Source organism: Pseudophryne corroboree, chromosome 2, assembly GCF_028390025.1.
Source record: "Pseudophryne corroboree isolate aPseCor3 chromosome 2, aPseCor3.hap2, whole genome shotgun sequence".
Lineage (NCBI taxonomy): Eukaryota > Metazoa > Chordata > Amphibia > Anura > Myobatrachidae > Pseudophryne > Pseudophryne corroboree.
In genome coordinates this window covers 1,027,089,681-1,027,117,662 of record NC_086445.1, presented here as the reverse complement: position 1 = coordinate 1,027,117,662, position 27,982 = coordinate 1,027,089,681, and the positions used below count along the sequence as shown (strand labels likewise).

The 27,982-nt window shown below is 50.7% G+C and overlaps 1 protein-coding gene across 3 annotated transcripts in view; it reads left to right on the top strand.

Moving 5' to 3' along the window:
* Positions 1 to 3,529: 3,529 nt before the first annotated feature.
* The window catches only part of LOC135050329 (beta-1,4-galactosyltransferase 3-like), a 100,112-nt gene continuing 75,659 nt past the window's right edge, over positions 3,530 to 27,982 (top strand). Inside the window, exon 1 of one of the 3 annotated variants that reach the window (XM_063956763.1) lies at positions 3,530 to 3,622. The gene's annotated coding sequence lies outside the window, so the exon portion shown is untranslated. Of the gene's footprint in view, positions 3,623 to 19,450; positions 19,607 to 27,982 lie in introns of those variants that run through there. The other 2 variants (XM_063956764.1, XM_063956762.1) reach the window with 2 other exon arrangements.

Here is a 27,982-nt window from a genome sequence, read left to right as displayed (position 1 = left end):
TTCCATATCCAGGATCATTCCCAGAAATGACAACCTCTGGGTTGGTTCCAAATGTGACTTTGGAAGGTTCAGAATCCAACCGTGACTCTGGAGCAGTCGCGTTGTGAGGACAATGGACTGCCGCAGCCTCACCTTGGACGATGCCTTTATCAGCAGGTCGTCCAGATATGGAATGATGTTCACACCCTGCTTGCGGAGGAGAATCATAATTTCCGCCATCACCTTGGTAAACACCCTCGGTGTTGTGGAGAGGCCGAATGGCAGTGCCTGGAACTGGAAATGACAGTCCAGCAAAGCGAAGCGGAGATCAACCTGAGGCGGCAGCCAGATCAGAATGTGGAGGTATGCATCCTTGATATCCAGGGATACCAGGAATTCCCCTTCTTCCAAACCTGATATCACCACCCTGAGAGACTCCATCTTCAACTTGAACTCCTTTAGAAAGGGGTTCAATGATTTTAGGTTCAGAATGGGCCTGACCGAACCATCCGGATTTGGTACCACGAAAAGGTTCGAATAGTAACCATTGTTCAGCATGTGAGGTGGTACTGGCACAATGGCCTGTGCCTCTACCAGCTTTTGGACAGTGTCTTGTAGTACAGTGCTGTCCTCCAATAGAGTTGGCAAGCCTGACTTGAAAAAGCGATGAGGAGGTAGACTTTGAAATTCCAGCCTGTATTCCTGAGAAACAACATCTACCACCCTGGGATCCAGGCCGGACGACACCCAGACAATGTCTGAGTCTCGCTCTCACTGGCCCCACCGCCGGGGCGTGCAGTCCACCATCATGCGGAGGACTTTGGCATACCCGAAGCAGGCTTTTGTTCCTGGGAACCTGCAGCGGTAGGTTTCTTGGACTTAACACGACCTCCCCTGAAGAAGGTGCTGACAGTTCTGGCCTTTCTAGTCTTGTTAGGCCGAAAGGACTGCGTTGCAGATGAAGAGAAAGATTTCTTCGGAGCAGGTGCTGTTGAGGGAAGAAACGGAGACTTACCCGCTGTAGCGGTGGATATCCACGCATCTAGAGCTTTCCCAAAGAGAGCCTGACCTGTATAGGGTAGGGACTCCACAGTTCTTCTGGATTCCGCGTCGGCCGACCACTTGCGCAGCCACAGTCCCCGACGAGCTGAAACAGACATGGAAGATATTCCCGCAGCCATGGAACCCAGGCCTTTCATGGATTCTACCATAAAACCTGCAGAATCATGTATGTTGCGTAAATACAATGCAACGTCATCCCTATCCATTGTATCCAAATCCTCAAGTAAGGTAGCCGACCACTTTAATATTGCCTTTGCAATCCATGCAGTAGCAATAGTGGGACGTAATTTGGCCCCTGAAGCAGTGTACATTGATTTAAGCATGTTATCAATTTTCCTATCAGCCGGCTCCTTTAAGGCGGTAGATCCTGGAACAGGTAAAACCACCTTCTTTGAGAGTCTGGACACAGAGACGTCAACAATCGGCGGCTTTTCCCATTTTTTCCTATCCTCAGGGAAAGGAAATGCCACCTGGACCCTTTTAGGGATCTGGAATTTTTTTCTCAGGGTTTTCCCATGCTTTTTCAAATATAGCATTCAATTCCTTTGACACAGGGAAGGTTAGCGAGGCTTTTTTATTTTCAGTGAAAAAAGCCTCCTAAACCTGCCTCCTTAACATTTAACACATCCCTAATAGCCTCTATCAACAATTGCACCCCCTTTGCAAGAGATGTGGACCCCCGCAACACATCCCCATCACCATCTGCAGTGTCAGAATCGGTATCCGTGTCATCTTGTGTGACATGCACCAGCGCACGTTTGTGGGGGTATATAACGGAGCGTCCTGAGGTACCAGAACCAGGTCATACTGCCATAGAGCTCTGTAATACCTGGGTTGCAGATTCATTACTTGCAACTCTGTCAGAAATCTGAGAAATCCAAGACTTGATAGAGGAAAACCACTCTGGTTCCCTTGCTGGTATTTGTGCTAAACCAGTGCTATCCTGATTACATGGAATGGGATCATCCTGGGAGGATAAATCCTCTGCAGCATATGACACAGTGTCCCTGTACATAGCTAAAGGAGACCACCAAACACTCCACACACACACAGGTGGGGGCAGACAGAGTTTGCCCCCCAAGAACGGCAAGAGAGACACAGAGATCGGAGCCAACCCACACACAGCGCTTTCAGCAAAGGGAGACCCCTTGTCAGCGCAGACTGTGTCCCTTTATAGGAGACACAGTAGGTTTACATCTTTCCCTCCCTTCTACAACCCCCTGGTACCGTGTACTGACAGTTGGAGTTGCTGTGGAGGGACCTGTTCTTCCATCCAGCACTGTGCAGGCAGGAAAATGGCGCTGGAAAGCTGCTGGGTACGCTCTGAGGAGAAACTCCGCCCCCTTAATGGTGCTGTCTTCCCGCTCTTTATAGATTATACTGGCCTGAGGTAAAACTTGCTGGCTGAGATCCGCGGCCCCCGACAGACTTGTGGACCAGTGTGGGGGCAAGTGCTGGCTCAGGGCGCCCCTCACAGCGCCGCACCATGTGCCTCTGAACCTTCACAGGAACGCAGTTAATACTGCTCTCCCTCCCCGTTGCCGCCATCTTCACACCGGCGCCCCGCTTGCTAGGGGGGTCGGTGACTCACTCACTACTTCTTCAGCTCTGTAAAGGGTTGGCGGCATGCTGCTGGGGCGAGCGGTCCCCTGTGCGGAGAACGATCAGACCCCTCTGGAGCTCAGTGTCCAGTCAGCGGAGACAGTGGCTCAGACCCCGCAGGGCAGACATTACTCCCCCCCTTAGTACCTCGCTGCAGGCAGGCTGTTGCCAATAGCCTCCTGTAAAATAAAAAAACTCTAAAAATAACTTTTACTAGAAAAGCTCTGTAGAGCTCCCTTAGCTGTGACCGGCTCCTGCAGGCACATTTTCTAATCTGAGTCTGGTGGGAGGGGCATAGAGGGAGGAGCCAGCCCACACTCTCAAACTCTTAAAGTGCTAATGGCTCCTGGTGGACCCGTCTATACCCCATGGTACTAATGTGGACCCCAGTATCCTCTAGGACATAAGAGAAATTATGTTTATATGTCATCCTTAGGTTCAATTTGTGGTGAGGGACAGGAATTGGTTCTGTAAGTCCACATATTTTATGACTGGCAGCCACCAGCACTGATTTTGCCTATTACATTGATCATAAATAATTTAAATTGGTCCTGGATCACCAATCCAAGGCACCCCTGCAAGTGCCCTGAGGCACCCCAGGGTGCCTAGGCACACAGTTTGGGAACCACTGAATTGTAACGCCATCATGTGAGCGATGTGGTTCTACATCTTCACCATCGGGCAGTAACCTTGCTGGGAGAAAATCTTGTGTTTACCTTTGAACTATCGGGCAAACAATATGTGTGAAACCTGTAATGTGAGTGGAATTCCCCAAAACAATGCCTGCTGTTTACTCAGCAGCAATGGCTAAAGCAGTGACAGCCTGCAGGCACGCAGGTAATGCGTTAGCAACTATCACTGGATGGGGACTGTTGTATGCAAGTGGCTTGTGCAGGTCACGATTCTGTGTTAGAACAGGAGGAACAAACGCTGCATAGCATGACAGAGAAAGAGTCTCTCCTGTGCCAGCAGCTGAGAGGTAAGCAACACTGCCAGTATAGGGGATAAATTAAAACCTCATGTATTTGCTCTTTCAAAAGTTCCATTCTTCCATAGGTTGCTTAGTAGCCATTGGTTCCACCAATGCATGTTATTCGGCCATTTAATAACTCCCCGTCTGTCAGTGCAATGGTTACTGAGATCTTGGGTCTTTGTATTTGCTGCAACCTCCTTTTCCTTATGTGGGGGTAATTCAGATCTGGTCGTAGCAGCAAATTTGTTAGCAGTTGGGCAAAACCATGGGGGTCATTCCGAATTGATCGCTCGCTAGCAGTTTTTAGCAGCCGTGCAAACGCTATGCCACCGCCCACTGGGAGTGTATTTTAGGTTAGCAGAAGTGCGAACGTTTTTATCACAGAGCACCTGCAAAACATTTTTGTGTAGTTTCTGAGTAGCTCAAAACCTACTCAGCGCTTGCGATCACTTCAGACTATTCAGTTCCGGATTTGACATCACACATCCGCCCAGCCACGCCTGCGTTTTCCCTGGCATGCCAGCGTTTTTCCGAACACTCCCTGAAAACGGTCAGTTGCCACCCAGAAACGCCCACTTCATCTCAATCGCTGTGCGGCAACCAGTGCGACTGAAATGCATCGCTAGACCATGTGCAAAACTGAATCGTTCGTTGTGCCCATACGTCGCGCGTGCGCATTGCGCCACATACACATGCGCAGAACTGCCATTTTTTAGCCTGATCGCTGCGCTTTGAACAAATGCAGCTAGCGATCAACTCGGAATGACCACTAATGTGCACTGCAGGGGGCAGATGTAACATATGCAGAAAGTTAGATTTGGGTGGGGTGTGTTCACACTGAAATCTAAATTGCAGTGTAAAAAATAATAAGATTTTACTCACCGGTAAATCTATTTCTCGTAGTCCGTAGTGGATGCTGGGAACTCCGTAAGGACCATGGGGATAGCGGCTCCGCAGGAGACTGGGCACAACTAAAAGAAAGCTTTTAGACTACCTGGTGTGCACTGGCTCCTCCCACTATGACCCTCCTCCAAGCCTCAGTTAGGATACTGTGCCCGGAAGAGCTGACACAATAAGGAAGGATTTTGAATCCCGGGTAAGACTCATACCAGCCACACCAATCACACCGTATAACTTGTGATACTATACCCAGTTAACAGTATGAAATATAACTGAGCCTCTCAACAGATGGCTCAACAATAACCCTTAGTTAGGCAATAACTACATACAAGTATTGCAGACAATCCACACTTGGGATGGGCGCCCAGCATCCACTACGGACTACGAGAAATAGATTTACCGGTGAGTAAAATCTTATTTTCTCTGACGTCCTAGTGGATGCTGGGAACTCCGTAAGGACCATGGGGATTATACCAAAGCTCCCAAACGGGCGGGAGAGTGCGGATGACTCTGCAGCACCGAATGAGAGAACTCAAGGTCCTCCTCAGCCAGGGTATCAAATTTGTAGAATTTAGCAAACGTGTTTGCCCCTGACCAAATTGCAGCTCGGCAAAGTTGTAAAGCCGAGACCCCTCGGGCAGCCGCCCAAGATGAGCCCACTTTCCTCGTGGAATGGGTCTTTACTGATTTAGGATGCGGCAATCCAGCCGCAGAATGCTCCAGCTGAATTGTGCCACAAATTCAGCGAGCAATAGTCTGCTTAGAAGAAGGAGCACCTATTTTGTTGGGTGCCTAGAGGATAAAAAGCGAGTCAATTTTCCTGACTCCAGCCGTCCTGGAAATATAAATTTTTAAGGCCCTGACTACGTCCAGTAACTTGGAATCTTCCAAGTCCCTAGTAGCCGCAGGCACTACAATAGGTTGGTTCAAGTGAAAAGCTGATACCACCTTAGGGAGAAACTGGGGACGAGTCCTCAATTCTGCCCTATCTATATGGAAAATCAGATAAGGGCTTTTACATGACAAAGCCGCCAATTCTGACACACGCCTGGCCGAAGCCAAGGCCAATAACCTGACCACTTTCCACGTGAGATATTTAAAATCCACAGTTTTAAGTGGCTCAAACCAATGTGATTTTAGGAAACTCAACACCACGTTGAGATCCCAAGGTGCCACAGGAGGCACAAAAGGGGGCTGAATATGTAGCACTCCCTTTACAAATGTCTGAACTCCAGGCAGTGAAGCCAGTTCTTTCTGGAAGAAAATCGACAGAGCCGAAATCTGGACCTTAATGGAACCCAAGTTTAGGCCCATAGTCACTCCTGACTGTAGGAAGTGCAGAAAACGACCCAGCTGAAATTCCTCTGTTGGGGCCTTCCTGGCCTCACACCACGCAACATATTTTCGCCAAATACGGTGATAATGGTTTGCGGTTACTTCTTTCCTGGCTTTTATCAGCGTAGGAATTACTTCCTCCGGAATGCCCTTTTCCTTTAGGATCCGGAATTCAACCGCCATGCCGTCAAATGCAGCCGCGGTAAGTCTTGGAACAGACAGGGCCCCTGCTGTAGCAGATCCTGTCTGAGCGGTAGAGGCCATGGGTCCTCTGATATTATTTCTTGAAGTTCTGGGTACCAAGCTCTTCTTGGCCCATCCGGAGCCACGAGTATCGTTCTTACTCCTCGTCTTCTTATTATTCTCAGTACCTTTGGTATGAGAGGCAGAGGAGGGAATACATAAACCGACTGGTACACCCACGGTGTCACTAGAGCGTCCACAGCTATCGCCTGAGGGTCCCTTGACCTGGCGCAATATCTAGTTTTTTGTTTAGGCGGGACGCCATCATGTCCACCTGTGGCCTTTCCCAACAGTTTACCAACAGTTGGAAGACTTCTGGATGAAGTCCCCACTCTCCCGGGTGTAGGTCGTGTCTGCTGAGGAAGTCTGCTTCCCAGTTGACCACTCCCGGAATGAACACTGCTGACAGTGCTAAGACATGATTTTCCGCCCATCGGAGAATCCTTGTGGCTTCTGCCATCGCCATCCTGCTTCTTGTGCCGCCCTGTCGGTTTACATGGGCGACTGCTGTGATGTTGTCCGATTGGATCAGTACCGGCTGGTTTTGAAGCAGAGGCCTTGCCAGACTTAGGGCATTGTAAATGGCCCTCAGTTCCTGAATATTTATGTGTAAGGACGACTCCTGACTTGACCAAAGTCCTTGTAAATTTCTTCCCTGTGTGACTGCCCCCCAGCCTCGAAGGCTGGCATCCGTGGTTACCAGGATCCAATCCTGTATGCCGAATCTGCGGCCCTCTTGAAGATGAGCACTCTGCAGCCACCACAGTAGAGATACCCTGGTCCTTGGAGACAGGGTTATCAGCCGATGCATCTGAAGATGCGATCCCGACCACTTGTCCAAGAGGTCCCACTGAAAGGTTCTTGCATGGAACCTGCCGAATGGAATTCTGCTTCGTAAGAAGCTATCGTTTTTCCCAGGACTCGTGTGCAGTGATGCACCGATACCTGTTTTGGTTTCAGGAGGTCTCTGACTAGAGATGACAGCTCCTTGGCTTTCTCCTGCGGGAGAAATACTTTTTTTCTGTTCTGTGTCCAGAACCATCTCCAGGAACAGTAGGCGTGTGGTGTGGTAGGAACCAGCTGTGACTTTGGAATGTATAGAATCCATCCGTGCTGTTGTAGCACTTCCCGAGATAGTGCTACTCCGACCAACAACTGCTCCTTGGACCTCGCCTTTATAAGGAGATCGTCCAAGTACGGGATAATTAAAACTCCCTTTTTTCGAAGGAGTATCATCATTTCTGCCATTACCTTGGTAAAGACCCTCGGTGCCGTGGACAGTCCAAACGGCAGTGTTTGGAATTGGTAATGGCAATCCTGTACCACAAATCTGAGGTACTCCTGGTGAGGATGGTAAATGGGGACATGTAGGTAAGCATCCTTGATGTCCAGGGATACCATGTAATCCCCCTCCTCCAGGCTTGCAATAACCGCCCTGAGCGATTCCATCTTGAACTTGAATTTTTTTATGTATGTGTTCAAGGATTTCAAATTTAACATGGGTCTCACCGAACCGTCCGGTTTCGGTACCACAAACAGTGTGGAATAGTAACCCCGTCCTTGTTGAAGTAGGGGCACCTTGACTATCACCTGCTGGGAATACAGCTTGTGAATTGCCTCTAGCACAGCCTCCCTGCCTGAGGGAGTTGTCGGCAAGGCAGATTTGAGGAAACGGCGGGGGGGAGACGCCTCGAATTCCAGCTTGTACCCCTGAGATACTACTTGAAGGATCCAGGTATCCACCTGTGAGCGAGCCCACTGATCGCTGAAATTTTTGAGGCGGCCCCCCACCGTAACTGGCTACGCCTGTGGAGCCCCCGCGTCATGCGGTGGACTCAGAGGAAGCGGGGGTAGAATTTTGATTCTGGGAACTGGCTGACTGGTGCAGCTTTTTCCCTCTTCCCTCGTCTCTGTGCAGAAAGGAAGCGCCTTTGACCCGCTTGCTTTTCTGAAGCCGAAAGGACTGTACCTGATAATACAGTGCTTTCTTAGGCTGTGAGGAAACCTGAGGTAAAAATTTTTATTCCCAGCTGTTGCTGTGGATACGAGATCCCAGAGACCATCCGCAAACAATTCCTCACCCTTATAAGGCTCTATGTGCCTTTTAAAGTCAGCATCACCTGTCCAGTGTCGGGTCTCTAATACCCTCCTGACAGAATGGACATTGCATTAATTCTGGATGCCAGCCGGCAAAATATCCCTCTGTGCATCCCTCATATATAAGACGACTTCTTTAATATACTCTTATGTTCGCAAAATAGTATCCCTGTTTGACAGGGTCACCGACCACGCTGCAGCAGCACTATCTGCAGGTCTCAGTTTAGTACCTGAGTGTGTAAATACAGACTTCAGGATAGATAGCCTCCTGCTTTTTATCAGCAGGTACCTTCAAAGTGGCCGTATCCTAAAACGGCAGTGCCACCTTTTTTGACAAACGTGTGAGCGCCTTATCCACCCTAGGGGATATCTCCCAGCGTAACTTATCCTCTGGCGGGAAAGGGTACGCCATCAGTAACTTTTTAGAAATTACCAGTTTCTTATCGGGGGAACCCACGCTTTTTCACACTTCATTCACTCATTTGATGGGGGAACAAAACACTGCCTGCTTTTTCTCCCCACACATAAAACCCTTTTTTAGTGGTACTTGGGTTAATGTCAGAAATGTGTAACACATTTTTTATTGCCGGGATCATGTAACGGATGTTCCTAGTGGATTGTGCATATGTCTCAACCTCGTCGACACTGGAGTCAGACTCCGTGTCGACATCTGTGTCTGCCATCTGAGGGAGCGGGCGTTTTTGAGCCCCTGATGGCCTTTGAGACGCCTGGGCAGGCGCGGCTGAGAAGCCGGCTGTCCCACAGCTGTTACGTCATCCAGCCTTTTATGTAAGGAGTTGACACTATCGGTTTATACCTTCCACCTATCCATCCACTCTGGTGTCGGCCCCACAGGGGGCGACATCACATTTATCGGCATCTGCTCTGCCACCACATAAGCCTCCTCATCAAACGTGTCGACACAGCCGTACCGACACACCGCACACACACAGGGAATGCTCTGACTGAGGACAGGACCCCACACAGCCCTTTGGGGAGACAGAGAGAGAGTATGCCAGCACACACCAGAGCGCTATATAATTTAGGGATTAACACTATATTTAGTGAATTTTTCCCAATAGCTGCTTGTATATACAATATTGCGCCTAAATTTAGTGCCCCCCCTCTCTTTTTAACCCTTTGAGCCTGCAAACTACAGAGGAGAGCCTGGGGAGCTGTCTTCCAGCTGCACTGTGAAGAGAAAATGGCGCCAGTGTGTTGAGGGAGATAGCTCCGCCCCTTTTTCGCGGACTTTTCTCCCGCTTTTTTATGGATTCTGGCAGGGGTATTTATCACATATATAGCCTCTGGGGCTATATATTGTGATATATTTGCCAGCCAAGGTGTTTTTATTGCTGCTCAGGGCGCCCCCCCCCCAGCGCCCTGCACCCATCAGTGACCGGAGTGTGAAGTGTGTATGAGGAGCAATGGCGCACAGCTGCAGTGCTGTGCGCTACCTTGGTGAAGACTGATGTCTTCTGCCGCCGATTTTCCGGACCTCTTCTTGCTTCTGGCTCTGTAAGGGGGACGGCGGCGCGGCTCCGGGAACGAACACCAAGGCCAGTTCCATGCGGTCGATCCCTCTGGAGCTAATGGTGTCCAGTAGCCTAAGAAGCCCAAGCTAGCTGCAAGCAGGTAGGTTCGCTTCTTCTCCCCTTTGTGAGAGGTGCGGCTGCGGTGCGTGTGGTGCCTGCTGCCGTGCAGGTGTAGACTCGGTACTCACCAGGCGCCGCTCTCTCTCACCTTCAGGTACCGGAACCTTCAACGGACCTGGCAACTCTTCCGTCGGACCCGGACACGACGACCTAGGAGGAAGGAGATTTCTGAGTACTGTCCTCCGGACTATGGACCGAAACGCCCTCCGACCTAAAGAAAAATAGTGCTTTCGGGCTAGGTGAGGGTCATCCCAGGCGTCCGCCTCAGAGCCCGAATTTCACCTATTGGCACTCTCGCGCCAGGTGGAAATTCTACCTTGCACCGGCGTGCAAGGCTCACCGTTGCCCTGAAGGAAGGGAGATAGATAGGGATACACAGAAGGAACACACAGACAGATGTTACTCACCATCCTACGTCTTGTACTCCGATCTTCTCCACTTACAGGTCCCTGTAAGGAGGCAAGGAGAGAAACAGCCGTGCAGGGCCTAACTCTAATCTAGTGTGCGTCCGCTACACTAACTGCATAACAAAGCCCTCAAACTGGCCTAAGTGTAAGTGGTGCAACACAACTATGCACAAACTCTATAACAACATTTTGCCCTGCACGGTAACAACACACACATCGGAAATACAACATAAAACGGTGCTGTCCCTTTTTAATCCCTACCTGCCGTTGGAAGGGGGTGGGCACCGCACGGCCTACCCACCTCCTGTGCCTTCCCTTATGTGGGCCTCAGGCCTGACTGCCTAAATACCTCAGGGTGGCCCGAGCCTAGTGCCCAGTGCCTTTATTCACCTTGGGGGGGGGGGGGGGGGGGTACTTACTCGCTGGGCCTAGCGCCCCCTGACTGCGCCCAGGCCAGAGGCCTGACTTCACCCATGGGCCTAGCGCCCGCCTAACTTATTGCCCGTTGGGTGACCTGGGCCTTGTGCCCAGAGTCACCTTAATATTCCCTAATTGCCAAAAATACACTAGGGCCTAACGCCCTCTAATGCCCACAGGCCTATTGCCTGATTTGCCCCCGGGCCTAGTGCCCGCCTAACTGGTGCCACAGGGGTAGGGTGGCTTGGGCCTAATGCCCAAACCACCTAATCAAATATTGGCCCCCAAACTCCTAGCTGCGCCACAGGCCTAGTGCCTGAATTGTGCCCTCGGGCCTAATGCCCGTCCCTGGTGGTCGATGGAGGAAGAGGGGAGGGGGTGAAGGTTGCCTCACCGAGGCCTCACCTGCTCCAGGGAACTCCAGCGTCCTCTTCTGCCGCTGACCCGTCCTGGCCAGCGGCGTCGCCTCCGCTGCTCCGCGTCCAGCCGCCGCTGTACATCTTCTTCCCGGAGCCCGACCGCTGACCTCCTCCTCGCGCTCTTCCGCACCCCTCTCCTTCCGCCCGTCGCGTCTTCTTCTCTTCGCGCTCCTCCGCGCCGTCCTGTCTTCAGGCTCCCGCCCGGCGTCTGGCGTCAGACGCCGGGGGCGGGGCCTATGACACGGCGAGCACCGATTGGCTCGCCGCGCCCCTCTGTGATTGGCCGGCGCCCCGCGAGCCGCGATTGGCTCGCTGGAGGCGCCGGATTCAAAAAGCCGCGGGCGGCGCTTCTGATTGGCGGGCCGAGCGGCGCCAAGTTTAAAGCGCCGCCGCGCCGCTTCCCGCCGCCGACAGCCTGGTGCAGGGAAACATCCGATCCCTGCACCAGACACCCGCCGCCGCACACTCAGCGCTGGGGACAGACAAGCTGCCCCAGCGCTGCCCCCAGCTAGGGACAGCAACACGGATGTGCCCACAGGGCACATCTTTACACTTAGTCCCTCGATGCAGTGAGCCTGTTGCCAGCAGGTCTCACTGTAAAATAAAAAACCTAAAAAAAACTTTCTTTCTAGGAGCTCAGGAGAGCCCCTAGTGTGCATCCAGCTCGGCCGGGCACAGAAATCTAACTGAGGCTTGGAGGAGGGTCATAGTGGGAGGAGCCAGTGCACACCAGGTAGTCTAAAAGCTTTCTTTTAGTTGTGCCCAGTCTCCTGCGGAGCCGCTATCCCCATGGTCCTTACGGAGTTCCCAGCATCCACTAGGACGTCAGAGAAAAGATTTTACTCACCGGTAAATCTATTTCTCGTAGTCCGTAGTGGATGCTGGGGACTCCGTAAGGACCATGGGGATTAGCGGCTCCGCAGGAGACTGGGCACAACTAAAGAAAGCTTTAGGACTACCTGGTGTGCACTGGCTCCTCCCACTAAGACCCTCCTCCAGACCTCAGTTAGGATACTGTGCCCGGAAGAGCTGACACAATAAGGAAGGATTTTGAATCCCGGGTAAGACTCATACCAGCCACATCAATCACACCGTATAACTCGTGATACTATACCCAGTTAACAGTATGATAACAACTGAGCCTCTCAACAGATGGCTCAACAATAACCCTTTAGTTAGGCAATAACTATATACAAGTATTGCAGACAATCCGCACTTGGGATGGGCGCCCAGCATCCACTACGGACTACGAGAAATAGATTTACCGGTGAGTAAAATCTTATTTTCTCTAACGTCCTAAGTGGATGCCGGGGACTCCGTAAGGACCATGGGGATTATACCAAAGCTCCCAAACGGGCGGGAGAGTGCGGGTGACTCTGCAGCACCGAATGAGCAAACTCTAGGTCCTCCTCAGCCAGGGTATCAAACTTGTAGACTCTTGCAAGAGTGTTTTAACCCGACCAAATAACAGCTCGGCAAATTTGTAAAGCCGAGACCCCTCGGGCAGCCACCCAAGAAGAGCCCACTTTCCTCGTGGAATGGGCTTTCACAGATTTAGGGTGCGGCAGTCCAGCCGCAGAATGTGCAAGTTGAATCGTGCTACAGATCCAGCGAGCAATAGTCTGCTTAGAAGCAGGAGCACCCAGCTTGTTGGGTGCATACAGGATAAATAGCGAGTCAGTTTTCCCGACTCCAGCCGTCCTGGAAACATATACTTTCCAGGGCCCTGACTACGTCCAGAAACTTGGAATCCTCCAAGTCCCAAGTAGCCGCAGGCACCACAATAGGTTGGTTCACATGAAAAACTGCTACCACCTTAGGAAGGAATTGGGAACGAGTCCTCAATTCCGCCTTATCCATATAAAATACAGATAAGGGCTTTTGACAAAGCCGCCAATTCTGATACACGCCTGGCCGACGCCAAGGCCCACAGCATGACCACTTTCCACGTGAGGTATTGTAGCTCCACGGATTTAAGTGGCTCAACTCAATGCGACTTCAGGAAATCCAACACTACGTTGAGATCCCACGGTGCCGCTGGAGGCACAAACGGGGGCTGACTATGCAGCACTCCCTTAACAAAAGTCAGAACTTCAGGCAGTGAAGCCAGTTCTATTTTGGAAGAAAATCGATAGAGCCGAAATCTGGACCTTAATGGAACCCAATTTTAGGCCCATAGTCACCTCTGACTTGTAGGAAGTGCAGAAAGCGACCTAGCTGAAATTCCTCCTTTGGGGCCTTACTGGCTTCACAGCATGCAACATATTTCCGCCATATGCGGTGATAATGGTTTGCGTTCACTTCTTTCCTAGCTTTAAATAGCGTAGGGATAACTTCCTCCGGAATGCCCTTTTCCTTCAGGATCCGGCGTTCAACCGCCATGCCGTCAAACGCAGCCGCGGTACGTCTTGGAACAGACAGGCCCCCTGCTGCAGCAGGTCCTGTCTGAGCGGCAGAGGCCATGGGTCCACTCCTCTGAGATCATTTCTTGGAGTTCTGGGTACCAAGCTCTTCTTGGCCACCCGGAACAATGAGTATAGTTCTTAATCCTCTCCTTCTTATTATTCTCATTACCCTGGGTATGAGAGGCAGAGAAGGGACCACATACACCGACTGGTACACCCACGGTGTTACCAGAGCGTCCACAGCTATCGCCTGAGGGTCCCTTGACCTGGTGCAATATCTTTGTAGCTTTTTGTTGAGGCGGGATGCCATCCTGTCCACCTGTGGCCTTTCCCCACGGTGTACAATCATTTGGAAGACTTCTGGATGAAGTCCCCACTCTCTCGGGTGGAGGTCGTGTCTGCTGAGAACGTCTGCTTCTCAGTTGTCCACTCCGGGAATGAGCACTGCTGACAGTGCTAACACATGATTTTCCGCCCATCTGAGAATCCTTGTGGCTTCTGCCATCGCCATCCTGCTTCTTGTGCCGCCCTGTCGGTTTACATGAGCGACCGCCGTGATGTTGTCTGACTGGATCAGCACCGGCCGGTGTTGAAGCAGGGGACTAGCCTGACTTAGGGCATTGTAAATAGCCCATAGTTCCAGAACATTTATGTGTAGGGAAGTCTCCTGACTTTTCCATAGGCCTTGGAAGTTTCTTCCCTGTGTGACTGCCCCCCAGCCTTGAAGGCTGGCATCCGTGGTCACCAGGACCCAGTCCTGTATGCCGAATCTGCGGCGCCCTAGAAGATGAGCACTCTGCAGTCACCACCACAGCGACACCCTGGCCCTTGGAGACAGGGTTATCCGCCGATGCATCTGAGGATGCGACCCGGACCACTTGTCCAACAGATCCCACTGGAAGATCCTTGCATGGGACTTGGCGAATGGAAATTCTTCGTAAGAAGCTACCATCTTTCCCAAGGCTCGCGTGCATAGATGCACCGATACCTGTATTTGTATTAGGAGGTCTCCGTCTAGAGACGCCAACTCCTTGGCCTTCTCCTCCGGGAGAAAACCCTTTTTATCCTGTTCTGTGTCCAGAACCATACCCAGGAACAGTAGACGCGTCATAGGAACCAGCTGTGACTTTGGAATATTCAGAATCCAGCCGTGCTGTTGTAGCCCTTCCCGAGATAGTGCTACTCCGACGAACAACTGCTCCCTGGACCTCGCCTTTATAAGGAGATCGTCCAAGTACGGGATAAGTACTTCGGCCATTACCTTGGTAAATACCCTCGGTGCCGGGGACAGACCAACGGCAACGTCTGGAATTGGTAATGACAATCCTGTACCACAATTTTGAGGTACACCTGGTGACAAGGGTAAATAGGGACATGCAGGTAAGTATCCTTGATGTCCAGTGATAATCTGAAATTTTCCAGGCTTGCAATAATCGCCCTGAGCGATTCCATTTTGAACTTGAACCTTCGTATATAAGTGTTCAAGGATTTCAATTTTAGAATGGGTCTCACCGAACCGTCTGGTTTCGGTACCACAACATTTTGGAATAGTAACCCCGGCCTTGTTGAAGGAGGGGTACCTTGATTTCACCTGCTGATAGTACAGCTTGTGAATTGCCGCCAATACTACCTTTCTCCGAGGGCAGCAGGCAAGGCTGATGTGAGGCAACGGCGAGGGGGAGTCGTCTCGAACTCCAGCCTGTATTCCTGTGATACTACTTGCAGAACCTAGGGATCCACCTGTGGGCAAGCCCACTGATCCCTGCAGTTCCCGAGACGCGCCCCCACCGCACCTGTCTCCACCTGTGGAGCCCCAGCGTCATGCGGTGGACTCAGAGGAAGCGAGGGAAGATATTTGATCCTGGGAACTGGCTGACTGGTGCAGCTTTTTCCTTCTTCCCTTGTCTCTGTGCAGAAAGGAAGCACCTTTGACCCGCTTGCTTTTCTGAAGCCGAAAGGACTGTACCTGAAAATACGGTGCTTTCTTTAGGCTTTTGTGAGGAAACCTGAGGTAAAAATTTTTCTTCCCAGCTGTTGCTGTGGATACGAGGTCCCAGAGACCATCCCCAAACAATTCCTCACCCTTATAAGGCAGAATCTCCATGTGCCTTTTAAATGCAGCATCACCTGTCCACTGCCGGGTTTCTACTACCCTCCTGGCAGAATGGACATTGCATTAATTCTGGATGCCAGCCGGCAAATATCCCTCTGTGCATCCTTTATATATAAGACAACGTCTTAAATATGCTCAATGTTAGCAAAATATTATCCCTGTCTTAGCGTATTAATATTATCTGACAGGGTGTCAGACCACGCTGCAGCAGCACTAATTATGCTGAGGCAATTGCAGGTTTCAGTATATAACCTGAGTGTGTAAATACAGACTTCAGGATCGCCTCCTGCCTTTTATCAGCAGGTTCCTTCAAGGTGGCCGTATCCTAAGACGGCAGTGCCACCTTTTGACAAACGTGTGAGCGCCTTATCCACCCTAAGGGATATCTCCCAACGTGACCTATCCTCTGGCGGGAAAGGGTACGCCATCAGTAACTTTTTAGAAATTACCAGTTTCTTATCGGGGGAAACCACGCTTCTTTACACTCTTCATTCATTCATCTGATGGGGGAACAAAACACTGGCTGCTTTTTCTCCCCAACAATAAAACCCCTTTTATGTGGTACTTGGGTTCATGTCAGAAAATGCGTAACACATTTTTTATTGCCGAGATCATGTAACGGATGTTCCTAGTGGATTGTGTATATGTCTCAACCTCGTCGATACTGGAGTCAGACTCCGTGTCGACATCTGTGTCTGCCATCTGAGGTAACGGGCGTTGTTTGAGCTCCTGATGGCCTCTGAGACGCCTGGGCAGGCGCGGGCTGAGAAGCCGGTTGTCCCACAGCTGTTCCGTCATCCAGCCTTTTATGTAAGGAGTTGACACTGTCGGTTAATACCTTCCACCTATCCATCCACTCTGGTGTCGGCCCCACAGGGGGCGACATCCCATTTATCGGCCTCTGCTCCGCCTCCACGTAACCTTCCTCATCCAACATGTCGATACAGCCGTACCGACACACCGCACACACACAGGGAATGCTCTGACTGAGGACAGGACCCCACAAAGTCCTTTGGGGAGACCGAGAGAGAGTATGCCAGTACACACCAGAGCGCTATATAATGCAGGGATTAACACTATAACTGAGTGATTTTTCCCCAAATAGCTGCTTGTATACAAATATTGCGCCTACATTTAGTGCCCCCCCCTCTCTTTTTAACCCTTTGAGCCTGAAAACTACAGGGGAGAGCCTGGGGAGCTGTCTTCCAGTTGCACTGTGAAGAGAAAATGGCGCCAGTGTGCTGAGGGAGAAGCCCCGCCCCCTTTTCGGCGGACTTTCTCCCGCTTTTTCTGTAATACTGGCAGGGGTAATTTTACATCTATATAGCCTCTAGGACTATATATGATGTATATTTGCCAGCCAAGGTGTTATTTATTGCCCTCAGGGCGCCCCCCCCCCCAGTGCCCTGCACCCATGAGTGACCGAAGTGTGAGGTGTACATGAGGAGCAATGGCGCACAGCTGCAGTGCTGTGCGCTACCTTGGTGAAGACCGAAGTCTTCTGCCGCCGATTTTCCGGACCTCTTCGTGCTTCTGGCTCTGTAAGGGGGACGGCGGCGCAGCTCCGGGAACGAACACCAAGGTCGGGTCCTGCGGTCGATCCCTCTGGAGCTAATGGTGTCCAGTAGCCTAAGAAGCCCAAACTACCACCTGTTAGGTAGGTTCGCTTCTTCTCCCCTTAGTCCCTCGCTGCAGTGAGTCTGTTGCCAGCAGATCTCACTGAAAATAAAAAACCTAAATATACTTTCTTTCTAGGTGCTCAGGAGAGCCCCTAGTGTGCATCCAGCTCAGCCGGGCACAAGAATCTAACTGAGGTCTGGAGGAGGGTCTTAGTGGGAGGAGCCAGTGCACACCAGGTAGTCCTAAAGCTTTCTTTAGTTGTGCCCAGTCTCCTGCGGAGCCGCTAATCCCCATGGTCCTTACGGAGTCCCCAGCATCCACTTAGGACGTTAGAGAAATAAAGAAGTCAGTATTTACCCTGCACAGAAACAATATACCCCACCCAAATCTAACTCTCTCTGCAAATGTTATATCTGCCCCACCTGCAGTGTACATGGGGCCTAATTCAGACCTGATCGCTAGGGTGTGATTTTTGCATCCCAGCGATCAGCTAGTCGCCGCCCACAGGGGGAGGGGGAAATCGCTGTGCAGGGGTGCGATTGCATGTGCAGGAGAGCTGCACAAACAGAAGTTTATGCAGTCTCTACACAGACCAGGACTTTCTCTTCCAGTGCGATGATCGGGGCCGGAGCTGACGTCAGAAACCCTCCCTTCAAACTCCTGGTCCCTCCTGCGTTTTTCCGGACACTCCTCTACAACGGTCAGTTGCCACCCACAAACGGCCACTTTCTGTCAGTCACCTTGCGAGTGCCCATGCGATCGCTTTTCTCGCACCATCCCGTCGCTGCGGACTGACGCACCTGCGTATTGCGGTGCATGCGCAGTTCAGACCTGATCGCAGGCTGTACGAAAACGAAGCCTGGCGATCAGGTCTGAATTAGGCACATGGTTTTGCCCAACTGCTAACAAATTTGCTGCTACGATCGGGTCTGAATTACCCCATAATGGAGTGTCTCATTTGGGAGATCAGAGGAAAAAAAGAGATTCCATTTGTAAGAGCAAGATAGTGAAATAAAGGAGTATGGAGATGTTCTGGCCTTAGTGATTCGGGAGAGCGATATGAGTCTAATGCAATATAATGCATAATGTGCGAGTTCAACTGCGCCAAGTCTCTCCTCTCTTGTGCCTCAGTGTCGTACGTCAGCAGAGTGAGTATAGCAATGTAGTAAAACGTTCAAAGCACACCCTGTCACAAATCTAAGTGCGTCCTGCATTGCCCTGCCTAGGTAGATCTTGCTGCACTACAATCCCCATCATGATTTTACAGACCCTCCAGAAATATGACTCCTTCCACCCAGTACAAAATTCCTCGCTCCTAGACTCCCCGCGTTCTTTGTGATTGCCTTCCCCTGTGTTACAAACACCCTTCTCACCATCAGTTCAACACAGGAGCCTGCAATCGTCAATGATGGGTCGATTCAAAGTCCGTGCGAGTAAATGGTCAACACAAAAAAGGTTGACACAGGTTTTTTAAAAATTATTGTTATTTTGTATGTTTAACCATATGTGACCCAAATCAGTAGAAACGCGCCCCCCTCGTGGTCTGGCTTTGCTTTCCATGCTTTGGGTGCCGTGGCTAGCTCCACTTCGCTCTCCACAAAGTTTCTAAAGGTAATAGTTTGTGGCATGGAGAGTAAATTCAGCAAAAATTATAAAAACATGACAAAAACCCACCTAAATAACTTGTGTTGACCGTATGTGCGTCGACCATTCTCATGTCGACCTATTGTACTGTCTACCTTTAACATGTCGACCATATGGTGCCAACCTGTTGACTGTTGACCTATCATCCACCAACCGGAGAGAAACAGCATTGTGTACCTAGTGGAAGGGGGTCAAATTGAAGGGTCCAGCTTCGTTCAACCTGTACAGTGCCGTTGTTTGCTTTTTTTTGGTCACATCAAAAACTGATTCTTAATAATAATAATAATAATAATAATAATAATAATCATCATAGGCAAAGCCTAGAAATAGTAGTAATAATAATAATAATAATAATAATAGTGAGATTGCATCTAAGTGCCTGGAGCTGGACTGGGAAAAAGTGGCCAGCTATGGGATATGTGTCTCATATAACCCCAGTGACAATAACTAATGTCCCACAGGCCACAGCTGCATGCCATGTGACCTCACTTCACTACTTCACACTATAGGGAACGTTCCCGGTGACGTCACGGGGGGCGTGGCCCAGTACCGGGCGCGCCTCCTTCACCTACGCGTCACATTTCAGCCTCGGCGGAGGGGTTCGGGTGCGCGCACGTCGCTGGCGGCGGGAGCGCGCAGAGTAACAGGTGACTCAGAGTCCTGCTGTTTATGTTCCCTGCACTGCCACTGAGTGCTCCAGTGAGTGTGAGTAGGACCCGGGAGCATCACACGCAGGTACCCGCTTCCTGGGGGTCCCCTATCACCCCAGTGACCCCTCCATGTCTCATACACTGAGTCTATCTCATTTATGCATGCTTATATCTGACCTATATACTGTCCTGTACCCTATACTGTGTATACAGCACCCCCTCCTTGCAGCATATACAGTGTGGCAGCCCTCTCCTGCATGCTGTGCTGCACTGGTTGCCCCTGGGCCACATTACCCCCCATAGCATCACCCAGGACCCTTGGATATGTCCTGTACTGCCTGCTTACAACTTGCAGAACTTTTACATTTGTGTGTTCCTTGTGTGTGTTACTTTGTGTCCTGTGCAGCAGTGATATCGCATGCAGCCGTGACTTGTATGTTAAACCATGTGTGTATATTTATTTGCATGTACCTATGTAGCGCCAGCATACGCTGTAGCACTCTATAGTCAGTAATAAGCAGAAACTGGGTAATAAAAGGTTGACTGAGCTTACAGTCTATGGGGGATATCATTGTCACAGTATAATTGCTGTGGCCGCCTGGGGGTGCAGCGTGTTGGGGCGTAAGAATTCCAGACTGGTCAATACACCATTTTCTTTTTCTCTGATGTCCTAGTGGATGCTGGGAACTCCGTAAGGACCATGGGGAATAGACGGGCTCCGCAGGAGACTGGGCACTCTAAAAGAAAGATTAGGTACTATCTGGTGTGCACTGGCTCCTCCCTCTATGCCCCTCCTCCAGACCTCAGTTAGAATCTGTGCCCGGCTCGAGCTGGTTGCTCTCCTGAGTTCCTAGTAAAGAAAGTATTTATTAGGTTTTTTATTTTCAGTGAGATCTGCTGGCAACAGACTCACTGCTACGAGGGACTTAGGGGAGAGAAACGAACCTACCTGCTTGCAGCTAGCTTGGGCTTCTAGGCTACTGGACACCATTAGCTCCAGAGGGATCGAACACAGGCCCAGCCTCGGTCGTCCGGTCCCGGAGTCGCGCCGCCGTCCCCCTTGCAGAGCCAGAAGACGGAAGATTCCGAGGAGAAAATCGGCGGCTGAAGACTCCGGTCTTCATTAAGGTAGCGCACAGCACTGCAGCTGTGCGCCATTGCTCCCCATGCACACCACATCCTCCTGTCACTGATGGGTGCAGTGCGCTGGGGGGGGGGGGGGCGCCCTGGGCTGCAATTAGAGTACCTTAACATGGCAAAAAAACACATAATATAGTCTAATAAACTATATATGTGTAAAAATCCCCTGCCATAATATTAATAAAAGATCGGGATAAGCACGCCGATAAGGGGGCGGGGCTATCTCCCTCAGCACACTGGCGCCATTTTCTCTTCACAGTTCCGCTGGAAGACAGCTCCCCAGGCTCTCCCCTGCAGTTTCCAGGCTCAAAGGGTTAAAAAGAGAGGGGGGGGTACTAAATTTAGGCGCAAACTATACATGTTAAGCAGCTATAGGGAAAAATCACTTTCTGTAATAGTGTAAATCCCTAATTATATAGCGCTGTGGTGTGTGCTGGCATACTCTCTCTCTGTCTCCCCAAAGGACTTTGTGGGGTCCTGTCCTCAGTCAGAGCATTCCCTGTGTGTGTGCGGTGTGTCGGTACGGCTGTGTCGACATGTTTGATGAGGAGGCTTATGTGGAGGCGGTGCAGATGCCGATAAATGTGATGTCACCCCCTGCGGGGTCGACACCAGTGTGGATGGATATGTGGAAGGTATTAACCGACAGTGTCAACTCCTTACATAAAAGGTTTGATGACATAAAAGCTGTGGGACAGCCGGCTTCTCAGCCTGTGCCTGCCCAGGCGTCTCAAAGGCCATCGGGGGCTCAAAAACGCCCGCTACCTCAGATGGCAGACACAGATGTCGACACGGAGTCTGACTCCAGTGTCGACGACGACTAGACAAATGTACATTCCACTAAGGCTATCCATTGCATGATTACGGCAATGAAAAATGTGTTGCACATTTCTGACATTAACCCAGGTACCACTAAAAAGGGTATTATGTTTGGGGAGAAAAAGCAACCAGTGGTTTTTCCCCCTTCAGATGAGTTAAATGAAGTGCGTGAAGAAGCGTGGGCATCCCCTGATAAAAAAATTAGTGATTTCTAAAAAGTTACTAATGGCGTACCCTTTCCCGCCAGAGGACAGGGTACGCTGGGAGACATCCCCGAGGGTAGATAAAGCGCTCACACGCTTGTCAAAAAAGGTGGCACTACCGTCTCAGGATACGGCCGCCTTAAAGGAGCCTGCGGATAGAAAGCAGGAGGCTATCCTGAAGTCTGTATATACACACTCAGGTATTATACTAAGACCTGCTATTGCTTCAGCATGGATGTGCAGTGCTGCAGCAGCGTGGTCTGATTCCCTGTCTGATAATATTGATTCCCTTGACAGGGACACTATATTGCTAACCATAGAGCATATTAAAGACGTAGTCTTATACATGAGAGATGCACAGAGGAATATTTGCCGGCTGGCATCTAGAATAAATGCTATGTCCGTTTCTGCCAGGAGAGTATTATGGACTCGGCAGTGGACAGGTGATGCGGATTCTAAAGACACATGGAGGTTTTGCCTTACAAGGGTGAGGAATTGTTTGGGGATGGTCTCTCGGACCTCGTTTCCACAGCGACAGCTGGGAAGTCGACATTTTTACCCCAGGTTCCCTCACAGCCAAAGAAAGCACCGTATTATCAGGTACAGTCCTTTCGGCCCCAGAAAGGCAAGCGGGTTAAAGGCGCGTCCTTTCTGCCCAGAGGCAGGGGTAGAGGGAAAAAGCTGCACCATACAGCCAGTTCCCAAGAACAGAAATCCTCCCCTGCTTCCACTGAATCCACCGCATGACGCTGGGGCTCCACTGGTGGAGCCAGGTGCGGTGGGGGCCGTCTCCGGAACTTCAGCGACCGGTGGGTTCGCTCACGGGTGGATCCCTGGGTTCTACAAGTGGTATCTCAGGGATACAAGCTGGAATTCGAGACGTCTCCCCCTCGCCGTTACCTCAAATCAGCCTTGCCAGATACTCCCCCGGACAGGGAGGTAGTGCTGGCGGCAATTCACAAGCTGTTCCTCCAGCAGGTGATAATAAAAGTTCCCCTCCTTCAACAGGGACGGGGTTACTATTCCACAATGTTTGTGGTACCGAAACCAGACGGTTCGGTGAGACCCATTCTAAATTTAAAATCCTTGAACACTTATATAAGAAGGTTCAAGTTCAAAATGGAATCGCTCAGGGCGGTTATTGCAAGCCTGGAAGAAGGGGATTACATGGTATCACTGGACATCAAGGATGCGTACCTGCATGTCCCCAGTTACCCTCCTCACCAGGTGTATCTCAGTTTTGTGGTACAAGACTGCCATTACCAATTCCAGACGTTGCCGTTTGGTCTGTCCACGGCACCGAGGGTATTTACCAAGGTAATGGCCGAAATGATGATACTCCTTCGAAAGAAGGGAGTTATGATTATCCCATACTTGGACGATCTCCTTATAAAGGCGAGGTCCAGGGAGCAGTTGTTGGTCGGAGTAGCACTATCTCAGGAAGTGCTTCAACAGCACGGCTGGATTCTGAATATTCCAAAGTCGCAGCTGGTTCCTACGACGCGTCTGCTGTTCCTGGGTATGGTTCTGGACACGGAACAGAAGAAGGTGTTTCTCCCGGAGGAGAAGGCCAAGGAGTTGTCATCTCTGGTCAGAGACCTCCTGAAACCAAAACAGGTGTCGGTGCATCACTGCACGCGAGTCCTGGGAAAGATGGTAGCTTCTTACGAGGCAATTCCATTCGGCAGGTTCCATGCAAGGATCTTTCAGTGGGATCTGTTAGACAAGTGGTCCGGATCGCATCTTCAGATGCATCGGCTGATCACCCTGTCCCCGAGGGCCAGGGTGTCTCTGCTGTGGTGGCTGCAGAGTGCTCATCTTCTCGAGGGCCGCAGATTCGGCATACAGGACTGGGTCCTGGTGACCACGGATGCAAGCCTCCGAGGTTGGGGGGCAGTCACTCAGGGAAGAAACTTCCAGGGACAATGGTCGAGTAAGGAGGCTTCCCTACACAAGACCCCTGCTTCACAACCAGCCGGTGCTGATTCAGTCAGACAACATCACGGCGGTCGCCCATGTAAATCGACAGGGCGGCACAAGAAGCAGGATGGCAATGGCAGAAGCCACAAGGATTCTCCGATGGGCGGAAAATCACGTGATAGCTCTGTCAGCAGTGTTCATTCCTGGAGTGGACAACTGGGAAGCAGACTTCCTCAGCAGGCACGACCTCCACCCGGGAGAGTGGGGACTTCATCCAGAAGTCTTTCAACTGATTGTAAACCGTTGGGAAAGGCCACAGGTGGACATGATGGCGTCCCGCCTAAACAAAAAGCTAAAAAGATATTGCGCCAGGTCAAGGGACCCTCAGGCGATAGCTGTGGACGCTCTAGTGACACCGTGGGTGTACCAGTCGGTTTATGTGTTCCCTCCTCTTCCTCTCATACCAAAGGTGCTGAGGATAATAAGAAAGAGAGGAGTGAGAACTATACTCATCGTTCTGGATTGGCCAAAAAGGACTTGGTACCCGGAACTGCAAGAAATGATCTCAGAGGACCTTTGGCCTCTGCATCTCAGACAGGACCTGCTACAGCAGGGGCCCTGCCTGTTCAAAGACTTACCGCGGCTGCGTTTGATGGCATGGCGGTTGAACGCCGGATCCTGATGTAAAAGGGCATTCCGGTTGAAGTCATTCCTACGCTGATAAAAGCTAGGAAAGATGTGACAGCAAAGCATTATCACCGCATATGGCGAAAATATGTTGCTTGGTGTGAGGCTATGAAGGCCCCCACAGAAGAATTTCAGCTGGGTCGTTTTCTGCACTTCCTACAGTCAGGAGTGACTATGGGCCTAAAATTGGGTTCCATTAAAGTCCAGATTTCGGCCCTGTCTATTTTCTTTCAAAAAGAACTGGCTTCACTGCCTGAAGTTCAGACGTTTGTTAAGGGAGTGCTGCACATTCAGCCCCCTTTTGTGCCCCCGGTGGCACCTTGGGATCTCAACGTTGTGTTGGATTTCCTAAAGTCACATTGGTTTGAGCCACTTCAGACCGTGGAATTAAAATATCTCACGTGGAAAGTGGTCATGCTTTTGGCCTTGGCTTCGGCTAGGCGGGTGTCAGAGTTGGCGGCTTTGTCCTGTAAAAGCCCCTATCTGATTTTCCATATGGACAGAGCAGAATTGAGGACTCGTCCCCAATTCCTCCCTAAGGTGGTATCAGCGTTTCATTTGAGCCAACCTATTGTGGTGCCTGCGGCTACTCTGGACTTGGAGGCCTCCAAGTTGCTCGACGTAGTCCGGGCCCTGAAAATCTATGTTTCCAGGATGGCTAGAGTCAGAAAGACTGACTCGCTGTTTATCCTGCATGCACCCAACAAGCTAGGTGCTCCTGCTTCTAAGCAGACTATTGCTCGCTGGATCTGCTCCACGATTCAACTTGCACATTCTGCGGCTGGACTGCCGCATCCTAAATCAGTCAAAGCCCATTCCACGAGGAAGGGGGCTCTTCTTGGACGGCTGCCCGAGGGGTCTCGGCTTTACAACTTTGCCGAGCTGCTACTTGGTCGGGATCAAACACGTTTGCAAAATTCTACAAGTTTGATACCCTGGCTGAGGAGGACCTTGAGTTTGCTCATTCGGTGCTGCAGAGTCATCCGCACTCTCCCGCCCGTTTGGGAGCTTTGGTATAATCCCCATGGTCCTTACGGAGTTCCCAGCATCCACTAGGACGTCAGAGAAAATAAGAATTTACTCACCGGTAATTCTATTTCTCGTAGTCCGTAGTGGATGCTGGGCGCCCATCCCAAGTGCGGATTGTCTGCAATACATGTGTATATAGTTATTGCCTAACTAAAGGGTTATTGTTATGAGCCATCTGTTCGTGAGGCTCAGTTGTTATTCATACTGTTAACTGGGTATAGTATCACGAGTTGTACGGTGTGATTGGTGTGGCTGGTATGAGTCTTACCCGGGATTCCAAATCCTTTCCTTACTGTGTTAGCTCTTCCGGGCACAGTTTCCCTAACTGAGGTCTGGAGGAGGGGTATAGAGGGAGGAGCCAGTGCACACCAGATAGTACCTAATCTTTCTTTTAGAGTGCCCAGTCTCCTGCGGAGCCCGTCTATTCCCCATGGTCCTTACGGAGTTCCCAGCATCCACTAGGGACTACGAGAAATAGAATTACCGGTGAGTAAATTCTTATTTTTTAATATAATTCAGAATTTAAAATCTCTCTGACACGGGACAGACAGAGCGCTTATATACATATACACTGGAGGGGTTCAAAGTAAGGTAACCAGACCTCTCGCCTGTGTAATGTTCTTTGTTTCAGTCTAGATTCCGGCCAGGCTAGGGCAGGTAGCCTCTCATGGCGATTAGACTGCCTCTTATCAGTCAAAGGATGAGATTCAGTTGTGGCACGTGCCAGCAGCCACTAGATGGCGCCCAATGGAGCAGTTCAATTGTTGCTCTGTTCGGGTGTGATGGCTGCTGGCGCCTGCATTTTAACTTGCAGTCCCCGGCGGTGGCAAGCTGAAAATGCGCGAAAAGCGACCTGTTTGGCTTACCAAACGGCACTTTTCGCGAACGCGCCCAGCACTTTGGTCGGGTTTAGCTGCTTTACGCGATTAAAGCCCGACCTTTATGGGCATGATTAGTGTGAAATGACAGCTCAGCCTTTGAAAGAGGCGGGACACCTCATTCCCGGTTCTTAAACTGGAGAACGAATGCCTGTCAACCCAGATTGCCATCAATAGTGTATACCTATCAGGCCATATCATCACTTCCAGGACTCCTTGTTCTTCTTTATGTTGAATATAGTTCTTAATGACATTGGCTGTATGTTTGGGGTCGTTGTACTTCTGCAGAATAAATGTGGAGACAATCGGATGCCTCCCCGATGGTATTGCATGATGAACAAGTACCTGCCTGTATTTCTCGGCATTGAGGACACCTTTAATGCTGCCCAAATTCCCAACTGGTGCTTCTTCCACTGTATATGGATACTGCTCACTGTCTACAAGGGCACACCAACAAACGCCACCACCTCACATGACCCCTGATGCCACCTGAAAAAGAAACGATGGATACTGCTCACTGTCTACAAGGGCACACCAACAAACGCCACCACCTCACATGACCCCTGATGCCACCTGAAAAAGAAACGATACCTTCACAAATTTGCATTGTATCAATACATCAGACATTCACAATGATCATTCAATAGTTTGTCACCATCTACACGCATGTTCACGTCCTGTGCCCTTGAACTTATAGTGCCTTGCTAAAGTATTCACCCCCCTTGGCTTTTTACCTATTTTGTTACATTACATCCTGTAATTTTAATTTTTTCTCTTACGTCCTAGAGGATGCTGGGGACTCCAAAAGGACCATGGGGTATAGACTGGATCCGCAGGAGCTTGGGCACACTAAAAAGACTTTTACTGGGTGTGAACTGGCTCCTCCCTCTATGCCCCTCCCCAGACCTCAGTTAAACTTTGTGCCCAGGAGTGACTGGACACACACTAGGGGAGCTCTACTGAGTTTCTCTAGAAAGACTTTTGTTAGGTTTTTTATTTTTAGGGAGACCTGCTGGCTACAGGCTCCCTACATCGTGGGACTGAGGGGAGAGAAGTCAGACCTACTTATTCTTAGTTAAAGGCTCTGCTTCTTAGGCTACTGGACACCTTTAGCTCCAGAGGGTTGGATCACTTGGTGCGCCTAGCTGCTTGTTCCAGGAGCCGCGCCGTCACCCCCTCACAGAAGCCAGAAGAAAGAAGCCGGGTGAGTATGAGAAGATCCAAAGACATCAGATGGCAGAAGACTTCAGTAACGAGGTACAGCGCAGCGCTCCATGCTCCCACACACATCACCAACGGCACTCAGGGTGCAGGGCGCTGGGGGGGAGCACCCTGGGCAGCAGTTAGTGGGGTCATTTGAGGCTGGCAAACAGGCATTTTCGGTGCACGGGCACCGTATTTCATACCCCCGCCAGCATAATTTTTTTAAATTTTAGCGGGACTGAAGTGCGCCGGGAAGGGGCGGGGCTTAGCCGCACAGCTCACCAGCGCCATTTTCTCTCATCCACAGCCGCTGCAGAGATGCTGGCCCAGGACCTCCAGGCTCCTTACAAGTAAAAGGGAGCAAAACGGGGAAGGGGGGGGCATAGATAAATTGGTGCTTTTTTATCATTAAGGGCAGCGCTATCATCATATTTTATTGTTGGATGATATATGGGCGCTGGGGTGTGAGCTGGCATACTCCCTCTGTGTTTCTCTCTCCAGGCTTCCCTGTGGGTCTGTCCCCTTGTTTTGGCCAGTGTGGGTGTGTCGATGCTACATGTCGGCATGTCTGAGGCTGAGTTT